The sequence below is a fragment of the Camelus ferus genome, chromosome 8, assembly GCF_009834535.1.
Source record: "Camelus ferus isolate YT-003-E chromosome 8, BCGSAC_Cfer_1.0, whole genome shotgun sequence".
In the NCBI taxonomy this organism is placed as follows: domain Eukaryota; kingdom Metazoa; phylum Chordata; class Mammalia; order Artiodactyla; family Camelidae; genus Camelus; species Camelus ferus.
The window spans coordinates 63,537,019-63,558,564 of NC_045703.1; the positions used below are offsets into that span (position 1 = coordinate 63,537,019).

At 45.5% G+C, this 21,546-nt stretch overlaps 1 protein-coding gene across 6 annotated transcripts in view; it reads left to right on the plus strand.

Annotated features, from left to right (window-relative positions):
* The window catches only part of SCAF8 (SR-related CTD associated factor 8), a 191,643-nt gene extending 170,304 nt beyond the window's left edge, over positions 1–21,339 (plus strand). The window contains exons 22-24 of one of the 6 annotated variants that reach the window (XR_004322072.1): positions 774–862; positions 3,610–3,644; positions 12,065–12,985. The gene's annotated coding sequence lies outside the window, so the exon portion shown is untranslated. Of the gene's footprint in view, positions 1–773; positions 863–3,609; positions 3,645–12,064; positions 12,986–21,302 lie in introns of those variants that run through there. The other 5 variants (XR_004322077.1, XR_004322075.1, XR_004322073.1 and 2 more) reach the window with 5 other exon arrangements.
* The last annotated feature ends 207 nt before the right edge of the window (positions 21,340–21,546 follow it).

Genomic DNA, 21,546 nt, shown 5'->3' on the forward strand with positions numbered 1-21,546 from the left:
GTATATAAAATAGATGAATAAAAAGGACCTACTGTATAATATAGGGAAGTAACTATATTCAATTTCTTGTAATGAGCTATAATGGAAAAGAATCTGAAAATAAAATAAAAAAAAAATATATATATATATATATATATATCTGTTTATGTATAACTGAATCCCTTTGCTATACACCTGAAACTAACGTTGTAAATTGACTACACTTCAATAAAAAGTAAGAATTAAAAAAACGTATTATTTCAGAACGACAACACCTAAGTTTAGTCTGATGTAGCCAAAAAAGCACTAGTCAAAGAACTTCATGTTCCATCAGTAACTGGCCACCAGACAGTGAGAGGGACAGCCTTTCTGGATCTTGTTTCTTCATTTCTGAAAGGGAGCATGGTACCCATTCCCCAAATTCTGTGATCCTGAATATGAACTTCAAAGTCCTTCATTTCACATTTGCCAGATTATATGAACTAATGAGGAGATAACATTTCACTGAAAACATAGCTGTAGCATCTGAATCAAATACAGCGCCTACAACTTTTTCTCTTTAGAAACATTTCTTGCCACTCTCACGTAGAAATACTAAATGATGCTTTAGCTTACCGGATCCCCAAAGTGAAGAGTCAGGTTATCTGTTATCTGCATACATCATACTTTAAAAATCAGGCTTTTGCCTGAATTGTCCTTCATCTTGTCCATGAACTGTGAGCTTTCTGTTTAATGAGGTGTGAACTGATCATCCACATGGGAGTCATTTAACAAACCCACTTGTTTTCTTCCAGGACAGAATGACTCAGACGATAACAGAGCTTCTAAGTCCAGCAGAACATGAAGTCTTTCCTCTTCGTCTTCCTGGTTCGCATGTAAGAAGGTCAGTAGTGAATTCCATTTGCTACCAGCTCGTACCTGTCTTGTCAGTTCTCAATGTATGGGCTGTTCTGAAGTCAGCGGGTGGTTCAGGACATCTTGCCGGCGTCAGACCCCTGTAACTGCTGTGGTATGAAAGTCAAGATTTTTTCAGATGTCTAGGAGAAGTAAAACGCTGGGTGTGGAGAGGTTATCAGTGCACTTCTGTGCCCCAGCTCCCTAATGCAGAAGTTTCTCCTTTGCTCCTTCTCAACACTGCCCACCTCTGCCCCCCGCAGAGAATCTGCTGGAAAAGAAAATCGGATAATCAGGGGTTCAGCTTGAAAGGTTAAGCTCCCTGCCAAAAAGGGTCAAAAAGGACTTCTTTTCCTTTGCTGTTTTCAAAATGAACATATAGCCAGCTTCCACACAACGCAGAGGGTGGTGTCAGAGAGAAAAAGGAGCATCAGAAACGGTCTTTTTTCCCTCCTTTGTTCTCTGTGGCTCGTGTTAAAATACCTCCATGGCAGGGTTTGTGTGTGTGAGTGAGTGAATGTGTGCGAAGCACCAGGGACGGTGCCAGATGTGTTGTCAGCATGGTCTCAGCGCTGTGTATTACCAGTGTGTGTCACACTAGAGGTTCAGTTCAGGGAAACCGGGCATTTTCCCCTTGCAAATCAGAGCTGTGCATATTGCAACAATGATTGGTAGCTAATAGATAGTTTCTGGATGTTTTAGAATGTTTTGCTGAAGGAAATTGACTACACATATAATATTCCATGAAATCTCAGGGTTTTCTACAGTCTTCATTAAAATCTGTAGGCCAGGAAGGCATCCCCACTGCTCTGATTCCAGTTGCTTCTAAGCTTGTAGGACTTTCAGATGATTCTAAAACTCTGGCTTCATTATGGTTTCCTTTAGGGCCTTTCTTGGCCTCGGCTGCTATAACAGACATTTATTTCTCAGAGTTTTAGACGCTGAGGGGTCCAAAATCTCGGCACCGGCATATTTGATGCCAGCTTCCTCGCAGACGTTGCCTTCTTGCTTGTGTCCTCACATGGGAGAAGGGCCAAGGGAGTTCTCTGGGGTCTCTGTTATAAGGGCACTGATCCCAATATTGTGGGCCTCACCCTCGTGACCTAATCTCATTCCAAAGACTTCAGCTTCTTAAACAGTCACCAAGGGGGCTAGGATTTCAACCTGTGAATTAAGAGAGGATGTGAACATTGCACCCATAGCACCCCCATGCCTGTGCCTCTGCAACATCTGTGCCACGTGAAGACATGGGGAGGGGATCCCCCCAACTTCCCCTAGTGTAAAGGATGGAGCCTCTGAGCCTGAATCTCCAGGAGATGTCAGTCTGTATTCCCTGGCCAACTCACCGGTATTCTCAACAGAAGTGCTCAGATGCCACTGGGCTCATCGCGAAAACCCAGAGTTGTGGTCCACTCGTGGGAAGGAGCAAGGAGCTCACAGCACTGCTGCCCCAGCCCTCTGTTGTCGCCTCTGTGCACTTGCCCTGGGGGCCTACGGGCCATCTGTTCTCTGTCCACAGTCCCTACCGGCAACATGAGTTGCTGTCCCAGGCCAGAGCCTTCCTGCAAAGATGCAGCTCCAGCCTGGAGACCGGCTCCAGCTCTTGGAGTTCCAAGATATTCTCATTGCTCAGTCCTAGCGCCCTGCTGTCTGTCCACATGCTCTCCAGGCAGCAGGCACCATCACAGGGTCTGCCTCTGGCTCAGAGGGACTTTGGACATAGAGGAACCCCATATCCAGAAATCTGGGCCATTTAAATGTGTAACATATGGACCTGTCTCCTGTGTGTGTATTTCCCATTGGGAGCTTTGATGAACACACTCAGGATTAAGGATCATTAACCTCCCTTAATCCTGCTCCTTCCTGTAGCTCCCGACCAGCCTCCTCAAGTGTGATCCACAGTCAAATTTGCTGGTCCTTTCACATTTTCTTTCTTCTTATCTGTACTCTGCAGCCTGAGGTTTTATTGGCCATGAATGATCTCCTTTCAAAAAAGTGCCCCGTCTTTCCTCATTCTCATTCTGTGTTTCCTTTCTTCCTTGGCTATTGCCCCCACCCCTGTCCTTTCTGCAGGAAGCTCATGCCCCGGAGCCTGGCCTGGTTTCCTTGGCTCCTGAGCAGATCCTGCCAGATGCCTTGGTCTGGACCCACTCCTCCCCTGTTGGGATCCCCAACAAGCGGATTTGAGGGTGTGCCCAGGAGCTCGCCCCTCTTCTTTTAGGGATAGTTTTGACCTTTTCAGAGAAGTCACTGCAAGGGTGATGTCTAGATCTGCATCTCTAGCCCTGACTCCCCTTCTGAGTTACAATTGCCATCTGAATAGTTCAACCTTAGCATACCTCAAACTCTCAAATTTTTCCTTTCCCACCCCATTTCCCTGGTAATGAGATTGTTTACTATGTCTGCGAGTCTGTTTTGTAGATGAGTTCATAGTGTCTTTTTCTTCTTTCTTTTTTAGATTCCACATATGAGTGATAGCATATAGTATTTTTCTTTCTCTTTCTGACTTACTTCATTTAGAATGACAATCTCCAGGTCCATCCACATTGCTATAAATGGCATTATTTTATTCTTTTTTATGGCTGAGTAGTATTCCATTGTAGATATGTACCACATCTTCTTTATTCAGTCTTCTGTTGATGGACATTTAGGTTGCTTCCATATCTTGGCTATTGTAAATAGTGCTGCTGTGAATATTGGGGTACATGTATCTTTTCAAATTATATTTTCCTCCAGATATATGCCCAGGAGTGGAATTGCTGGATCATATGGTAAGTCTATTTTTAGGTTTTTGAGGAATCTCCAAACTGTTTTCCATAGTGACTGTACCAATTTACTTTCCCACCAGCAACTTAGGAGGGTTCCCTTTTCTCCGCATCCTCTCCAGCATTTATTGTTTGTGGGCTTTTTAATGATGGCCATTCCAACTGATGTGAGGTGATATCTCATTGTAGTTTTGAGTTGCATTTCTCTAACAGTTAGTGATGTTGAGCATCTTTTCATGAGCTTATTGGCCATCTGGATGTTTTCTTTGGAGAAATATCTGTTTAGGTCTTCTGCCCATTTTTTGATTGGGTTCCTTGTTCTTTTTGATATTAAGCTGTATGAGCTGTTTGTATATTTTGGAAATTAGTCCCTTGAAGGTTGCCTCATTTGCAAATATTTTCTCTGTTCTGTCTTTTCATTTTGTTGATGGTATCCATAGCTGTGCAAAAGCTTTTAAATTTAATTAGATCCCATTTGTTTACTTTTGCTTTTATTTCCATTAATCTAGGAACTGGTTCAAAAAATATATTGCTGTGATTTCTGTCTGCGAGTGTCCTGCCTGTGTTTTCCTCTAGGAGTTTTATAATGTCTGGGCTTACATTTAGGTCTTTAATCCATTTTGAGTTTATTTTTGTATATGATGTTAGAGAATGTTCTAATTTCAGTCTTTTACAGGTAACTGTCCAGTTTTCCCAGCACCAATTGTTGAAGAGACTGTCTTTTCTCCATTGTATAGTCTTGCTTCCTTTGTTGTAGATTGGTTGACCAAAAGTGCTTGGGTTTATTTCTGGACTGTCTATCCTGTTCCATTGATCTATGTATCTGTTTGTGTGCCAGTACCATACCGTTTTGATTGCTGTAGCTTTGTGGTATAGTCTGAAGTCAGGGAGCATGATTCCCCCAGCTCCTTTCTCCTTTTTCAAGAATGTTTTGGCTATTTGGGGTCTTTTGTGTTTCCATACAAATTTTAACATTTTTTTATTTCAGCTCTGTGAAAAATGTCATTGATAATTTGATAGGGATTGCATTGAATCTGTATATTGCCTTGGATAGTATGGCTGTTTTAACAATATTGATTCTTCCAGTCCAATCTGTTTATGTTGCCTTCATTTTCTTTCATCAGTATCTGATAGTTTTCAGAGTACAGGTCCTTTGCCTCCTTGGGTACGTTTATCCCTAGGTATTTTATTCTTTTTGGTAAGTGGGATTTTTCCCTTAATTTCTTTTCTTTTTTTTTTTTTCTTAATTTCTTTTTTTTTTTGCTATTTCCATTGTTAGTGTACAGAAATGCAACTGATTTCTGGAGGTAAAAGGACTTTTAAAATTAACTTTAGACAGAAGACAGTGAGAATGGAGGCAGACAGGTACCCTGCTGGAGGAGTCAAGCATGAGTTGAGTGGCCAGTTTTTTGTAGATATCACAGAGGGCATTGAGTGAGCAAAGGGGAGCCTGTATTAGGTGACCCCTCCAGCCCTGCAAGTCAATGACTCTGTGAAACAGGTTTTGAAATTCTGTCTGGGGTCCACAAACGTCCAAGGATGTGAACTAGTAAGATAATTCTAGAATTAGAAAGATTGGCTACTGAAACATTATCAGTAATTATTGCTTTTCACCTAAAAGGTATGATGCAGCTTCCAAAATGACTGAATTTATTCCCAGGATGTAGTTTATTTTCTGGGAGAATCTGATTTGTTCAGTGTGCACCTTCATTCACTTCACTAATACACCGCACTTAAACAGCCCCTTTCATCTGTGGGTCTCAAAGGATTTTATAAGCACTCATTCATTCTCACATGTGACTTTGAATTTATTTGCACACTTGTGAAATGGATAGTAAATGATTTCATACCTAGGCAAAGCCAGATTGCTGAGATGGTGTCTCTTGGGCGTCTGACTGCTGGTGGCTGAGACTCTGACCTGGTGCCTAAAGGAACTCCAACCTTTTCCCCCCTTTTAGTCCTGCCACTGATGTCAGGTCTTCTTCTGACACTCAGCTATTCAATAAGGTAAATTAAAAGGTAGAATTAAATTGGGAGAACTTTCCAGACTTCTAATCAGTGGCTGGGTTTGAGAATTGTGTATCCCATCTGGCTTTGTCTTGTGTTCTGTCCCACACACAAACTCACACACAAAGCCAGAGCTGTTCGGAAGGTTCCGAGACAGCATCAAACACTTTACTGTTGCCTCGCTGCCCCGCACCCCACATCCCACTGCTCCAGCCCCAGTTAGCACTTAGCACTGTTTAACTAGTACTAGGAATTCCTCTGGGGTCAGGGAGGAAGGGGCCCTCCCAACCCCTGCGGTTCTGACTTGGACACATTTTAATAGTTAACATCTAAGTATAGCCTGCTGCCCCCATTTCCTCTCCATCCCACCCATCTTAACCCCCTACAGTCCAGCTTACACCCTCTCCCCTCCACCGAAGTCACTTTTTAAGAATCTTTGATGACTTCCTCGTGGAATTTCACAAGGCATTTCTTGGAGTTGTTCCACTTGACCTCCCTGACCCTGTTGCCCACCCTGTCCTCCTCCAAAGTCTCTTTTCCCTCGACCTCTGTGGCCCTGAACCCCCGTTGTGCTTTGCCCTCTCTGACCAGTTCCGTTTCTCACTCAGAGGACATCCATTAGTCATGTGGTCCCTGAGCTTCTCTGACCCTCTTTACCTCCTGCAGAGATGGTGCTGGCTCTCCACTCCCAGACTGATGAGCCCAGAGACCCTGTTCACACTGCCCTTCCTCTCATCTTCCATGTCCAGTGGCCCACAGGGTTCCTGTTTTCCCTCAGAAATAGCTCTTGGCACTCACTGGAATCTCCACTCGGACCCCTCGACCAACAGCATTGTCCTCCGAAGTCTTTTGATCGTGGACATTAACAAACTATGTTTATATAGTTCTCTCTCCCAATTTTGTTTATTCACGTATTACATATTGTATTAATCTGCTGGTGCTGCCACAGACTAGGGAGCAGAGAACAGAAAGTTAATTTCTCACAATTCTGGAGGCCAGGAGTCCAAGGTCAAGGCGCCTTCAGGGTTGGTTTCTGACGAGAGCTCTTCCTGGCTTGTGGACGGCCACCTCCCTGTGGCTCACATGGCCTCTTCTCTGTGTGTGTGCAGAGAGAGGTGGGGTGCAGGGGGCGGACAAAGATGTGGTGGGGGGAGAGGGGGAAAGGGAAGCAGAAATGTAGGTTGGGGAGACAGAGAAGACACAGAGGGAGAGAGGAGAGAGGCCTGGTGTCTCTTCCTCTTTTTATATGGGTCCTGTCAACACAGGGCCGTACACTGGTGACCCTATTTAATCTTTATTAACCTCCTTGAGGCCCTACCTCCAAATACAGTCACATTGGCAGGGGGTGGGGGGAGATGGTCAGAGCTTCAACATACAAATTTAGGGAGTATAAGTCAGTCCATATTGTCTATTAAACTATTGTGTTCATTTAAAATACATAAAATATACTCAAAAAGATGAGAATTTTAAAAGTAAAGATGAATAAGAACTCTGAGATTTCCTTCCCACATCCCAGGGATCGCCTCTGCACATCCAGAGTCCACACCTGTTGTTCTAAACCGCGGACCGAGCTGATGATAGCGGTGTCCTAGAGGCTCGGTCCACTGCCGGCTTGCACATCGTGGCCTTCGCATCTAGCATAGCCTCCGTATCAGTGTTTATAAAACGCTGGTTTCTTCTTCCCCTTTCTTCAGAAACCTGGGTTGCCAGGGAGGACAGGCCACCTGCCGGCTTGACCTTCAGGGATGCCGTGTCCCACCTTGACCTCTGCGTCAAGCCGTGGTTCTCCCCACGCCTCACTTGGGACCCCTTCCTCCCCTCCGCAGGTCGGGGCCTCTAGCTCGCCTCCTCACCCCTTCCCTGGTCATCCCGCCACATTCATCCCTCCCTCCTGGGAGCTGTCCCCTCCTTTGCTACAGGCTCACCTGCCCTTCAGCGGTGCAACTTCCCCTTCTGTGGGTGCCATCTTACCCCCTCACCCGGATTACGGTCCCCAGGAGCTGAAGGTCCAGGCTTCTTCTTCGCTTCACAGCCTTCCCTGAGCCCACCCGCTGTCACTGCAGCGCGTCTCGGCCCTCCTCCGGGGACGGCACAGCTGCCAGGGCCAGATTCCACCCAGTGGTCGTGGCTGGGCAGAGACAGCCCTGTGGGCTGTGGGAGCAGTGACACCATCTGACTTGCTGATCACACATGGACCCGGGGTGGATATGCTAAGCCCCTGAACCTACTTCAGCTCAGCTTCTTGCCAGTGGTGTTTCCCAGAATTTGGTGATATATTCTCCTAAAACTTAAATAGAAGAAAAATTGGCTGCTTGTTGGAAAGTCTCCTTGGAACTGCCGACTCAGATTCCCTTAAATACATGTTGACGAATGCAAGGTTTTTTAGCAAAGAGCCATCTCTTTAGTGCCCAGTGGGGCTCAGGACATGTGTGTCAATCATTCAGATGACAATTTCCTGGGCTGAGCACTGGGCACTTACCCACCACAAGTCACCTGTGAATAGTGCACCTATTCCCAGAGAGCAGAGCTGGGACAGTGAGGATGATTTGAGGTGATGACCACACAGGAAAAGAATGACTTTGAGCACGAAAAAGGCAGCAAGCCTGCAGCTGTTTCCAGGTCTTGAATTCCCCTTCAAAACTCATCAGCTAAGGCTGACCTGGGAATTTTGTAACAGTGGACTAAAATGAAGATATCAACTCACTTCCTGAACGTTATTTTTATGGCTCTGTGGCTGCAATATGGCCATCCAATTCTCAGATGCGTCCCCAGGGCCACAGGGATGCACAGTCTTTGAGACCTGTTAGCTGAAACCCACTCTTGGCTGTGAAATGAGTGTGTGCAGGCTGTAAATTAGTGTCTTGGTCCACTTGAGGAGGGGGTTGCCCCCACCCCAATCGAATTGTTTAATATGTAAACTACACGTTCCTTCCTTATGTACACGGTAAACTTGGCAGACCCAATGAACGTCAGAATTGTGTTCAGAGTTCAAAAGTCATTTCATAGTAGAGCTATTTCCAGCAGCACGGGGTTCAGTGTCCTGAACCCCGATGATCTTGCCAGCCCCTTTGGGTGTCACGCCATAGCTAACAATACAAACTGGCACTGTGGGTGACACCCGCAAAATCTTCAGAAACCATACAGGTGACCATCAGGTGACGTTTTTCAGATTCAAGTGTAGTGGAGAGGATAGCTCAGTGGTAGAGCATGTGCTTAGTATCCACGAGGTCCTGGGTTCAAGCCTCAGTACCTCCATTAAAATAAATATATAAATAACCCCCCCAAAAAAACAGATTCAAGTATAATTGCAACTATCCTATGACAGTTAGTTACTGAATTTTCTCTTGGTTTCTTCAGATTTTTGCATAATAGCTACCTGTGTCTCTTATACTGAAAGGAAAGAGCTGAGCTGGAAAGAGTGACGGGTTTGGGAGGGGCCCGCTGTCCGCAGAACTGTCTGCTGGTTGAGTATTTCTTTGTGATTTTTGAGCCTTTCATCTTCACAAGAGACCTACAGAGAAAGAAGGGAAGGAAAGGAGGAGGGCAGGGGGAGGGGAGAGAGGGAAGGAGGGATCGAGAAAAATGAGACAAGAAAGGGAAAAAATGAAAGGAAAGGAAGGAGGGAGCAAGGAAGTCCCCAAGTAATCAGAGGCGGTCTGGGGAGGCCGCCTCTCTGCACCGAGGTGAACTCGGGACACGGCTTTCCCCGCAGCCTCCTTCCACTGCGGCTGCTGGCAGGGGCCGCAGGGACATTACAGATGGCACCAGGAAGGGAGGGAAGTGCCGGCCTTCCTCCTCGCCCTGGACCCCGGCAGAGGCCCGTGTGGGGAGTACCCACCGGGGTTGCCAAGGAAGCATTTTCCTGGCCTGAGTCACACGGACAGAGCTGTGCTCTGCGAACACAAAGCAGGCACAAGAACAGAATGCCAGCCCCAGAAGGCACAGAAACCGCCACTAAGTGCCACCATGTGCACTCAGGCTCGCTCGCAGCGCCTTTATTCTGCGGTGCTGTCCTGGGCCAGGGTGACGCAGGCTGCTGAGGTTTTATCGAATGTCATCCCTCCTCGCTGTTTTCTTTCAGCCCTGCTTTGAAGCCTCACGCTGCAGACTAGGACGGAGCTCGGAAAGTCTGTGTTCATCACTGGGGTTTAATTAAAATACACCGAGCCCTGCAGAAACTTGTGGTTGAGAGTCATGGAAAATTTAGGGAATCAGAAACAGAGACGGATCCGAGGAAGAAGGATCTGGTTTTCTCTCAAGCATTGGGTTTCTTGCCTTCCATTCCCCGCCACCAGACTCACTGGACGCCTTCTTCAACGTAGGAGTTATTTTTCTGATCAAGGCTGAATCAATTTTATGGTTACAAGAACTTGGTATTTACTTACACAGAAGCGTTATCCACTATTTCATATTCTTTTTTATTGGATTAATTTATAAGTGTTGATGTCATACACGCAGTACGTGGAAAGCAAGTAGGGGGCAGGGAATGGCTGTGAGAAAAACTAGAGCAGCCTGGCCCCTTCCTCATGGGGCTTCTTGAAGCTTTTGGTGCCCCTTGGTCCTTCTGCCATCATTTTAAGAGCATGACATTGAGCTCGGTCTTGAAAAGCGAACTTGACTTTCACAAAGTGTCAAGTGTAGTTCAGAAAAATAAATTATTTTGAATACAGTGCTTGTCACCAGCATCCAATCATGTATATATAACTGAATATATCTCTCTAATGGTGATGATACAGCAGTGTTCCTCAGAGTGTGATACACACACGTCACCCCCACGTGTCAAACTTCATTTCAGCCGCCCCATAAATCTGTCAGGGGAGCTTCACACGCATGTAGCCTGGAGGCGGGTCCTGGTTGACCTCAGGCTCTTGAGAACAGTGTTTCTCAACCTGCAGTTTCTGCATCTAACTCACCTGGAAGTACTTGTAAAAATTCAGATTCTTTAAGAGTTTGTTCAGGAGTCAGGTTCAGAAATACTCACTTCTAACAGGCACACGCTTAGTTATTTTTGTGCAAAGTAAAATTTTAAGAACATTAGTTGCCGGGCACTCTTGTCAAAATCAATGGAAAAGGCATCAATCAATAGGTTGAAAGAAACCAGTCTGATCCAGTGTTTGGGGGCAGGTCTATAAGAAGTTTTATTGGCATCACTTAACCCCTCCTCCCAAAAGCAATAAATATGATTTTCCTTCTGTTGAGCTGGCTGCACCAAGGACCTTAATCAAGTCATTTGATTTCTCACTCTCCTCACCTGCAAAGTGGGGGATTGGGCTGAACGATTGTATGCATCTTTTTAATTAACATCAACACACTAAGCAGGGACTTGCAGTGATGGCCAGTAGATGTATCCTTTCCTGTCCATGCCCTCCTCCCACATGCTACACAAACATTGGTCCCCAGGAGATTAAAGGCAGAGAGGAAAAAGAAATAGGATTTGCACAACAGAAACCTGTCTTCAGTAAATTATGCCTTCAGACTCTAAGTCTAATTATTTCTCTTGTCTTCCTTCTTCTACTGAATAATGGCCTTCTTTCTTCTGTTTAATAGTGATGGAGTTCATCATCTTTAAGTCATTCGTTCATTTATTAAGTCATTTATTGAACACTTAGGAGTGTCCAGTATATTCCAGGACAGGGCTACGTGTTGAGGATGGATGTGAACAGTCTGAGCTCATGTGGTTTTCCGTCTACCAATATCAGTACATTTTACCCAAAATAGTCCATTGACACCCTTTTCAATTCTAGGTTCCTTCTCCTGAAAGGATCATATAAAAATATTTGAAAACCATAATGATGAAAAAAAGGTTTTGTTTTTTGTTTTTTGAGCTATAGCTAAATGCTTCCATTTCAAACCTAAGTTTTTGAAGGACAAATCCTACACAGTCGTACATCACTCTCGTCCTCACGAGTAAACAGACAAAGCCCACAGCTGTGTTGTCTGTGCCTTTCCCATGGTCCGTAATGACAGTCCCTGGGAACAAGGCAAGACCGGTGGGATTTTTAAAGTTTTGGGTCCACAGCAACAGAGATGCTTATGTTCGTTTTATGATGCCTACCACGTACCAGGTAATAAGTGTTTACTGATTCATTTCCTATTTTTTGCAAATAACTTTCAGAGAATGGCAGTAAATGTTCAGAGGATAATAGGTGAAGAACTTTCCTTTAAAAATAATATTTCAAACTAATTTTCCCCTAGTTGTATTGAAATGTTTTTAAGGACAAAATTCATGAAAGGGTCATTGGATTTCAACAATTTACCTTACTCCGTCCATGTGACTTAAATGTTTTGCACTAAGAGTTTACCTGGATTTATGATCTGCCACCCATCTCTTGGATTTAAGGGGAAAGAAGGGTGTTTGGATTTCTCTACATGATCATTTTTTTTCCCTTCTTTTTTCTTATGATCAATTTTATATTCAGGAGAGAACTGTGTCATGAGGTTCAACTATTGTTCATGTCACACAATTTGACTGGACTTCTAATTAAGGTTTACAGGTGAGTCAGCATAAAAGCTATGCGAACTTCTCTCCCACTCAGAGAAGCTGTGGTCGGACCCTGCTCTTGTTCTGTATGAAGACACCATGAGTGAGTGTTGGAAGCTCCCTCCCCCAGCCGCAGAGGGGCATCCCAGCCACTCCTCCTCCTCAGTTTAAAAAGATCCTTCTGGACTTCCCCATCACCGAGAAACTCATCTGTTGTGCTTACTAAATTAAAACAACTCAAAGAAGTGGTTTTACTTTACTGTTGGCATAAAGTAACGCACAAGGAACTTGCAGTGAGAGGTCCATGGTGAACTACCCACCTTCCCCGGGACTGTGAGAGGGAGGGGGTGTCTCCTGTCCGCCGGGCAGCCAGAAGCATCTTCCTCAGAAGGTTGGCAGAAACGTGAACTAATAATTACTTCAGAAGGCACACTGTTGTGTCTGTGAGGAGGAAATGGTGCCGCTGGAACAGGATGTCGAGCCGGGCCTCCCCGGGCCTGGAACCCCTGGGCAGGCAGCTAGGAGCCCACTCAAGGCCTCCTTGGGGCTCAGGATTACCCTGGCTTCCTGTTTCTGATTTCAGACTCTTCAGAAAATTCCCTGTGAAGTGGAAATCCTGACTGGTCCTTTCTGGTGCATTCTTACTACGTGGTAAGGAGCTAATTTCATATAATTGAGGAAGCTTTTCTCAAAGAGACTACAACTGGCCTGCCGGAGAAAGTTTAAAAGATACATGTGGAAAGTGAGAGGGTGGAGCGTGCGCTTAGCACGCACAGGGGCCTGGGTGCAGCCCCAGCACCTCCATTAAAAATAAATAAATAAATCTAATTACCTCCCCGACCAAAAAAAAAAAAAAAAAAACAGGCAAACAAAAACAAACAAACAACAACAACAACAGCAAAAAACCACATATGCAGGAGATAGACTGGCATTGAATTGGAGAAAGACTCAGGAACTCAGCACGCAGCACTGGGCAGGGCAGCGTTCAGAAGCCGGTGCCGCCGGTTTATTTTCACACTGAAAAATCACCTCCTTCAAAACCCTTGAGGATTCTCTAAATTCCATGTGTATGTAGTAAATTACATAGAACACCAGATGCGCGACTCTCCGCAGCAAGCCCAGGGGGTAGGACTAGCCCCACTTTACACAGGAGGAAACTGAGGCCAGAGGAAGAGGAAGTAACTTGCCCCAAAACCAAACAGCTAGAAAGCAATGGAAGCAGCATCGCTGTCAGCTCCGTTCGACTCCAGAGCTCACGACCGCGGTGAGTTTATGCTGTCTTGTCTCAGTGTGAATGATACAGCGTCTGCTTTAGTTCATGACTGACCGATGCATCTTCCATGTATCTGTTTTGATGAGCATGTGTGGTACCGTGTCCAAATATACCTGTATTTTCTTAGCAAGGATGGGAGCAGAGAAGCTAAATGCACACAGTCTGCTTGTCCTCTTCTTATCTGGAACGTTCTCTACTCCTAATGTCCAGTTTTCTTCTCTTTGCCTTTTCATGACCACCAAATCAAGAGCCACATTTGTCCCTTTTGTTTCAATAGTGTCTACATGTTTTGGAGTAATCAGAAGACAAAGCTACATGAAAACATGCTGAGCATTTTATAGTGGAGGTTGGATGGCAGAATTAAGCTTTCAAATGCACCACAATTTCCTGTTTGCCCTTTGTAGAGGCTCTGAGGTGAGGCGATGTTTTACAAAGTATCCTCATGTCCTTTTTTTTCTTTTTTTAAATGGAGGTACTGGGGATTGAACCCAGGACCTCATGTGTGCTAAGCGTGTGCTCTACCGCTGAGCTCTACCCACTCCATCCCTCCATACGCTTTTTAATGGCAACTCAAACACACCTTTAGATAGAGATGTGCCACTTGGGCATTAGCTTAGGCTGTAGCCGTCTGAAAGCTGCCAGGCTGATGGAGAAGGCATGACTCTGAATCCCCAGGCTGGGCTTATTTGCTTTCCTCTGTGATAATAGGTTGCTAAGAATTAGGTTGAGCTGCCCCTCTCCCCCAGCTCCTGAAATGGTCTGGAGTAGGGTCAGCCTCACATCCATCCTACTCCAGACTGGAACTTCTTCCAAGGCAGGAACCATGGCAGAACACTTCCAGGGACCTGTGCTGTGTCTGGCACAGAGTCCACACTTACTAGTTGATGGATGAAGGCGTAAATAGATGGATGTATGCTGTTCAAGCAAATGGAAGAGACAATGGCTTCTGGCTCTCAATATCACCCTGTTATTGTGAAAATGTTGCCGTTGAAGAATGTTTCAGCTCATAGGTTGGGAACGCATGGGCCAGACTTTCAAACAATAAAAGAATTCAGTAGAAGAATTGGAAACTTAGAAGATTTCCAAGAAATATGTCTCTGCACAGGTGAACTGAAAATGTTGCTTGAATGAAAGTCTTCCTGGTGTTTTCCCCCGTTACCGGATTCTTGGCATGTTAAGCTGGCCCTAAATCTACAGCCGTTGCTCTAAAATTTGGAGCTCCAAGTGGAAGCCATGCTGGAGTGTGTGCCAAATTAAATAAGCCATCGTGCCTAAATACGAATATAAATGCCTGAATGTGGAGATCGAAGTTTGTTAGGACAACTTGTAACAGCTTGAACAAAGGGTGTGTAATAGTAAACATATGGTAATGACACTGAAGCCATTTTCCGTTTAAAAAGAAAATTAGTACTTTGATAGATGCTAACATACCCCATAATCATTAATCAAAGTAGGCTTCCCATTTTGCTTTCCTTTCAAACAGGTAAACAGTGAGATAGGTTGTTGCACATTGGACACTATGTTGCAATAAGCATTCATGAAAACACCGTGGTGCATGGGGAATTTTAAGAGAACCCACACCACTGCCTCCCGGGGGGTCTTTTCTGGATCTTGCGCATGGTGCCTGGCAGGCAGAGGATCAGGCAGGGTCTCTTCTGGATCAGGCAGAGGTGTGTCCTTGTGGGGGACTTCCTACAGCCTGTGCCAAGGTTTCGATTATATCCCATTGATTGACATCTAGATCTGAGGACTTTTCTCTCCAAGTAGGAAGTCTGAAAGCATCTGCTCTCAGCCCAACTCTACCACGTCATTATGGAAGAAAATTCAGCCTGATTTTCACAATATTTTAACGTGGAGATGGAATTTCCCTCTCCCCTTCATTACCAGTGGCGTCTCCTGCAGCCAGAAACAATCATCCCACTTTGCTTGTTCTCTTCCCTTGGCACCTACCACAGCCTGTCTGGTCAGATAAATGCTTGTGGGCACGTCTTGTTACATCTGAGGCTGCTTTAACTCTTCCCAGTTTCCTAATGTACACGTTTTCCTTCGCCCTTGCTTTGGAGGTCAGGAGACTTGGATTTGAACTCTGGCTTTACTATCTCTACTGCCATGGAAACTCGGACTAGTCATCTCCCCTCCCTTAGCTTTAGTGGTTTCATCTGCAAAACAGGGAGAATGACATTTCTACCTCGGTAGGTTGCTTTGAAGATTAGATGAGATAGCATATGTGAAATGCCTCGCAGGCTGCCTGGCGCTGTAACAGCCAATGAGTATCACCTGTCATCAAAGTGAATCCCTTGTGGAGAACCAAGGCTTGGTTCGAGATCTTTCCTCATCAGGGAGGAATTCTTAAAAGTGTCTGCTTTCAGCCCATCTCTGCCGGTCTTGCTCCAGCTAACATCCTTCTCCCAGAATCCCCCCTGCTCTGGGACAGTAGCTTTGTCGCAACGTCCCCCACTCTGCCACCTTTCCTTGCCAGGGGGTCGGTGTGATGTGCTGATGGGTTTGTGTAATAAAGCTTGGAGTCACTTGAGTGACAAGTTCTTATATTAAGAAGATTCATCCAACTTGAGGCTGCTGCTTTCCTCCCTTCCTCACCCCTCCAGAGATCGGGAAGGAAAAATATGTTGTTATCCACATGACATCAAATATTTCTGGGCAATGACTTTACACAAGATACCACACCAAGGCTGGAGGCATTTAAAAAGGAGTGTGAGGCAAGGTCCCTGCCTTTCAGGATGCTGTAGTCCCTGTGGCCAAGGCTGGGTACAGTATTAAAAGGCAGCTGATAATGCCAGGGAGCGGGTGGCTCTAAGTAGCAATGGAGTGGTACAAGGGAAAAGGTTAAGAGACAGGAAAGATCCAGGTGCCTGGAGGGGTCAGAGGGGAGTGATGGTTCTTAGCCTCCAGCAAGACCTTGAATAGGAATTTGTTGTCTTCGTTTTCTCTGTGTTGAAGAAAAAACTCTGCGAGTGCTATTCTGTTTTCCAGGGAAGAACAATACCCCCCTTCTTTTTTTTTCAAGTGAAGTATCATCAGTTACAGTGTGTCAGTTTCTGGTGTACAGCATAATGTTTCAGTCATCCATATACATACATAAATTCCTTTTATATTCTTTTTCATTATAGGTTGCTACAAGCTGTTAAATATAGTTCCCTGTGCTCTACAGAAGAAACTTGTTGTTTATCTATTTTATATAACAATCCCCTTGTTGATTGACTCTAGGAGGAATTAAAGAAGAGCCCACAAAAAGGAGGGGTGATTTATGAATCCCCCCTGAAGACCTTCAACTTAAAGGTGGTCAACTTGAGCAGGTCTTGCCTGAAGGCAAATATGACCCAGTCTAATGATTAGACCTAAAAAGCCATTCGACACTTAATGATGTTTGTATTGTATTTCCAAAAAGACTAGATGCACTTGGAGCTACAGCTCTAAATTTCAGTGTCAAGAATCTGGGTGCGAAATGTTTGTTTTAACGATATTTTTATTAAAATTGCATAAATACAGAAAAGTGCCCTGATAATAAGTTACAGTTTTGTGGACTTAGTCAAATGAACGCACCTGTGTAACCAAAGTCCAGTTCAAGAAAGAGAACATTCCTAGAACACTTCCCTCCCCCCGGGCCCCCCAGAGTCACCAAAGGGAACCTCTGTCCTGACTCCTACACCATAAATTAGTTTCGCCTATTTTTGAACTTTGTATCAATGGAAGCACCTAGGACCTATTAATTTACGTCTGCCTTCTTTCTCTCAGCATCTCGTTTGTAAGATTCATCCAGGAGTTGACTCACTTACTATGCTGTATGGTATTTTGTAATCTACATGTACCACACTTGATTTATCCATTCTACTGTTGAGGGACGTTTGAGTTGTTCCTCGTTTGGCCTATTTCATAGAACCAATGATGCTACAAACATTCTTAAACCTACGCTGTGCACACGTAAATGGATTTCTGCTGGGTACCCACACTGGGCTAGAATGGCTGGCTCGTAGAATATGCATCTATTCCATTTCTGTGGTTACTGTCAAAAAGTTCTTCCAGAATGACTGTATGAACTTCCACTTCCACCAGGAATGTATGAGACTCATGCACGTCCTGGCTGACGCTTGTTGTTCCTGTCTTTTCAGTGTTAGCCATTTGGAGGGTAGGTAGTGGGGTCTCTATTTCCCTGATGACCAAGGTGGGCATCTTTTCAAGTGTTTGTTAGCTATTTGAACATCTTCTTTGGCATAGTATCTGTTCCAATTTTTGCCTATTTTTTAATTGCAATGACTGGTTTTTGAAATTAATTGATTCATCAGAGTTGATATATATTCCAGGTACCAGACCTTTCTGGGGTCGTTATTACAGACATCTTCTGTCTTGCCTGCCTTGTGACTGGAAAATGCCTCAAAGGGGAAAGGAAGCCAAATGTTGGGCTCCTCTCTCCAAAATTCCCTTTTCTCAGGGAATTCGGTCTAAGACCTCAGTGTCTGGGCAGCTCTTTGATGACTCCCGAGCTCATGAGTGTGTGTGCATGAGGTTTCATCCGGACTTCCTGCTAGCTTTCTGCATCAGCAGGGTTGGTCTAATATAAGCGGTTCATTGATCTCCAGCAGCATGACGTCAGGAACGAGACTTGGTTTGGGGCCTTTCAAAGGGAATCTGTAGCACAGAGAAGCACACCCAGCCGAGGGAAACACCGTTCCTGGGCTGGGGCTGGAGGAGGTGGGGCTGGGATGAAGGGAGGATGAGAAATGCCTTGTGGCCTTCTTGTCCCTGGGGGTGAGGATGAAGTAAATCAGAGAAAAGCTTGGGGATCCCAAAGATTAAGCCCACAGAAACTTTGGGAAGCCCCCATCCTGTGGAGCAGTGAATTAAAAAACAAAACAAAACAAAAAAAGGAAAAGCCAGTGTTCGACCAAGAGCCAGGGGACCGCTCTCAAGTCCTTTATGCCTGGTGGCCCCAAGTGCTGTGGGAGGGGGGCTCCCCAAACCTGTCTGTCCCTCAGAGCAAGTCCTGGAGCTCAGCTGAAGATGGCCCCACAGACAGGAAGGGTCCTCCCAGTTGAGGTAAGACGGACTCCGGCTGTGGAGTCTGATTGCTGGGAGGGACTGGTGATGACAGTGTTTGCAACAAAGACCAAGGTCGATGCCCAGGTCCAGGCAAGATGGGCTCAGGGAGACTGGGGCAAGTGTGCCCGCCAGACACCCCTCACACAGGCTGGCTTCGCCCTGCTTCCTAGGACCACGCTGCCACACCCAGCCTCCTCCTAGGAGAGGAGAAGAAAAGGGACAGGGAATTGGGGAAAACCCTGAACTGACTAAATAAATATCTGAAAGAGATCGTTTTTAAACCAGAAGGGACTGAGTTGCTCTAGGGGTGAGATTTATTATTCCACTACTGTTATGGTTCAACTCACATCTCCTTAAAAGACATGTTGAAGGCCCGGTCCCTGTAAGTGTGACCAGATTTAGAAAGCAGGTCTTTGCAGGTGAAATTAAGATCAGACGAGGTCATTGGGGTGGGCCGTAATCCAACATGACCCGTGTCCCTCTCAGAAGAGATGCAGACTCAGAGGGAGACGCCAGGTGACAATGGAGGCAGAGATGGGAGTGATGGGCCCACAAGCTGAGGAACTCCAAGGATCACAGGAACCACCAGAAACTTCGAGAAAGGCGGGGAACAGCTTCTCCCCTCTTCACTGAGATTGTGGCCCTGCTGATGCCGACTTCAGGCTGCCAGCCTCCAGAACTAAGAGGCAATACATTTCTGTTTTTTAAAGCCATCTGGTTTGTGGACTTTTTTAAAAATTTATTTTAATGGCAGCCCCAGCAAACCAGTACACTTCTAACTGGGAATGGGGGCTGGTGAATTAGGTTGAGTCCAATTATGTGTAAAAGGAAAGACAATTAGATTTCCATACTTGTCCCCTTACTTGATCTGAAAGGCAGGCATTGAGCCTGGATTCTATTCCTTATAAGGGTCACCTTTTCTGTTGCCTCTGGGTCTGGGCGACCCTCTGTGCCTGGTGTGCGAGTCCGGCTGTCTCCCCGGAGGAATTCCCAGTTAACACGGCGCCCATGGCCTCCGGCACCTCAGTACACACGGCTTGCCACAGCTTGCCTGGAGGCCTTTGCTTGTTCCGGGAAGTCAGCCGGAACAGAATTTACAGCAACTGAGGAAAGAGATACAGTTTACAACTAAGTGTACTTCACAGTAAAAAAAAATAGCTCAGGTCAAAGTCTCCCCAGGAAGGGAGTTCGTGAAATTACACTGTGTAGTGACGGTATTTTCTCGCACACGTGTGCACCTCTGGGGTCGATCCGCTGAGCTGATTGAAGGGCTCCGAGGAGTCTCCCCAGGTAACTTGCCCCATTGCTCACACGAGAGTCTGAGACCCATCATGTGTCATCAGTCCTTTGGTTCTCACAGGCATCATCAGTTTTACAATTAAAGCACAAGCATCTCCCGAGAAAGTTCACAGCTGAAGCTCTTAGCAAGAGCCCACAGCTGCTTCTTGTGTGATGTCGGTCCTGAGACCCGGGGAGAGATGGGGGCGCAGCAAGGAAGGCTATGGCCAGCTTCCCAGTTTAGCTGAGGGCGAGGTCAGCATCATCGCCGACAGCCAGTATTCAGTGAACATCCGTGGAGCTCAGTTGTCAGACGATGACAATGAACTTGGAAAGCTTGAACTCTGTCCCCAAAATGGAAAGGAGGGCGTTAATAAAGCCGAGAATCCAGTCTTCCCTAGCATACTGGTGGTCAGGTCCACCCACTCTGGGTCAGCTGGTCACTAGACCTGCGACCATGGTGGGTTGCGTATTCTTTCTAAGCCCCGGGTTAGTCCTCATCTGTGAAATGGGATAATAATGTTACCCACCTCATTAAGTGGTTACAAGATGCAAGTGAAATGAAGTGATCCCAGCTCTGGGCATGGAGTAAACACTCAAGAAATGTTAGTATATCATTAATCTTTGAATTCTCTCTCCCCAGGTTAGTGGACAGTTGGGTTTCTTCATAGAGGGCTGGTTTTGTGCTAAAATCGTCTGGGTTCTTACACAGTGTCCAGGGCTGTGTGACTATAAATTCAGATATCAGTCTATCAAAGGGCAGTAAAGACCCCTACACTGGGCAGCGACCACACGGTGCCACGTACTGTGTATTTTTCATGTTTGAGACTAAGCTGGAGTAAAAGAAAGCATCGGGATAAAACAAACCCCACAATTGTTTCTAGCTTGTAAAACACTAAGGCAGTGCTTACTGTGTGCTTTACAAATATAAGCTCATTATTAAATGAGCTTTACCCATACGATTCTGTTGGGTAAAATCTATCATTCTCCCCATTTTACACAGGAGACATTGGAGACACTGAGGCGTAAGTCATGTCCTGAGGTCACCAGGACAGTGTAAGAACTGGAAGCTGGTTTGAACCAGACAGTCTTGACTCCAATAGGTCTGTTAACTCTTATGCTGTGCTGTGAGCAACACACACACACACACACACACACACACACACACACACACCCCTTCCATTATGTCATATCTGCTTTCCTTGAAAATGTGTGCTGGTCAGAGCTTTATAATTACTTCTTTTTTATGGCGGGGGAGGTAATTAGGTTTATTTTTTATTTAAAAATTTTTTTCCTATGCAGGTACTGGGGATTGAACTCAGGACCTCATGCATGCTAAGTATGCACTCTACCACTGAGCTATACCCTCCCCCCAACCACAGACATTTCTCGGGGGGAGGGTAACCCCACCTGGGATGATAGAGGGTGATATGGCCAAAAAAGGAAGGGAACTGGGTTTTGAAGAAAAAGGAGCCTCTGCTACTGTGTAACATCTCCTGGGGGCAGAGCGTGGGGGCAGGACACGGCATCTCTAACGAGTTCTGAGAGCTTCCCTTATCTCTACCCGCAGAGGAGACAGCCGACCAGCAAGAGACAGTGAGGAGGAGTTATCAACCACCAGCTTTTGATGAAAGAGGAGAAGAGGAGAAAGGAAGATCTTCCAAATCCAGTTATGTCAAACATGGTCACAGAAGAATCTTATGGGACAGATAGAAAAAAAAAAAAAGAGAAGATTCCTGCCCCATGAGGGCAAAGCATCCCGTTGCCACATCACTGAACAAAGCTTTGCAAGGTGTATGTGCACAGCAGGAGCT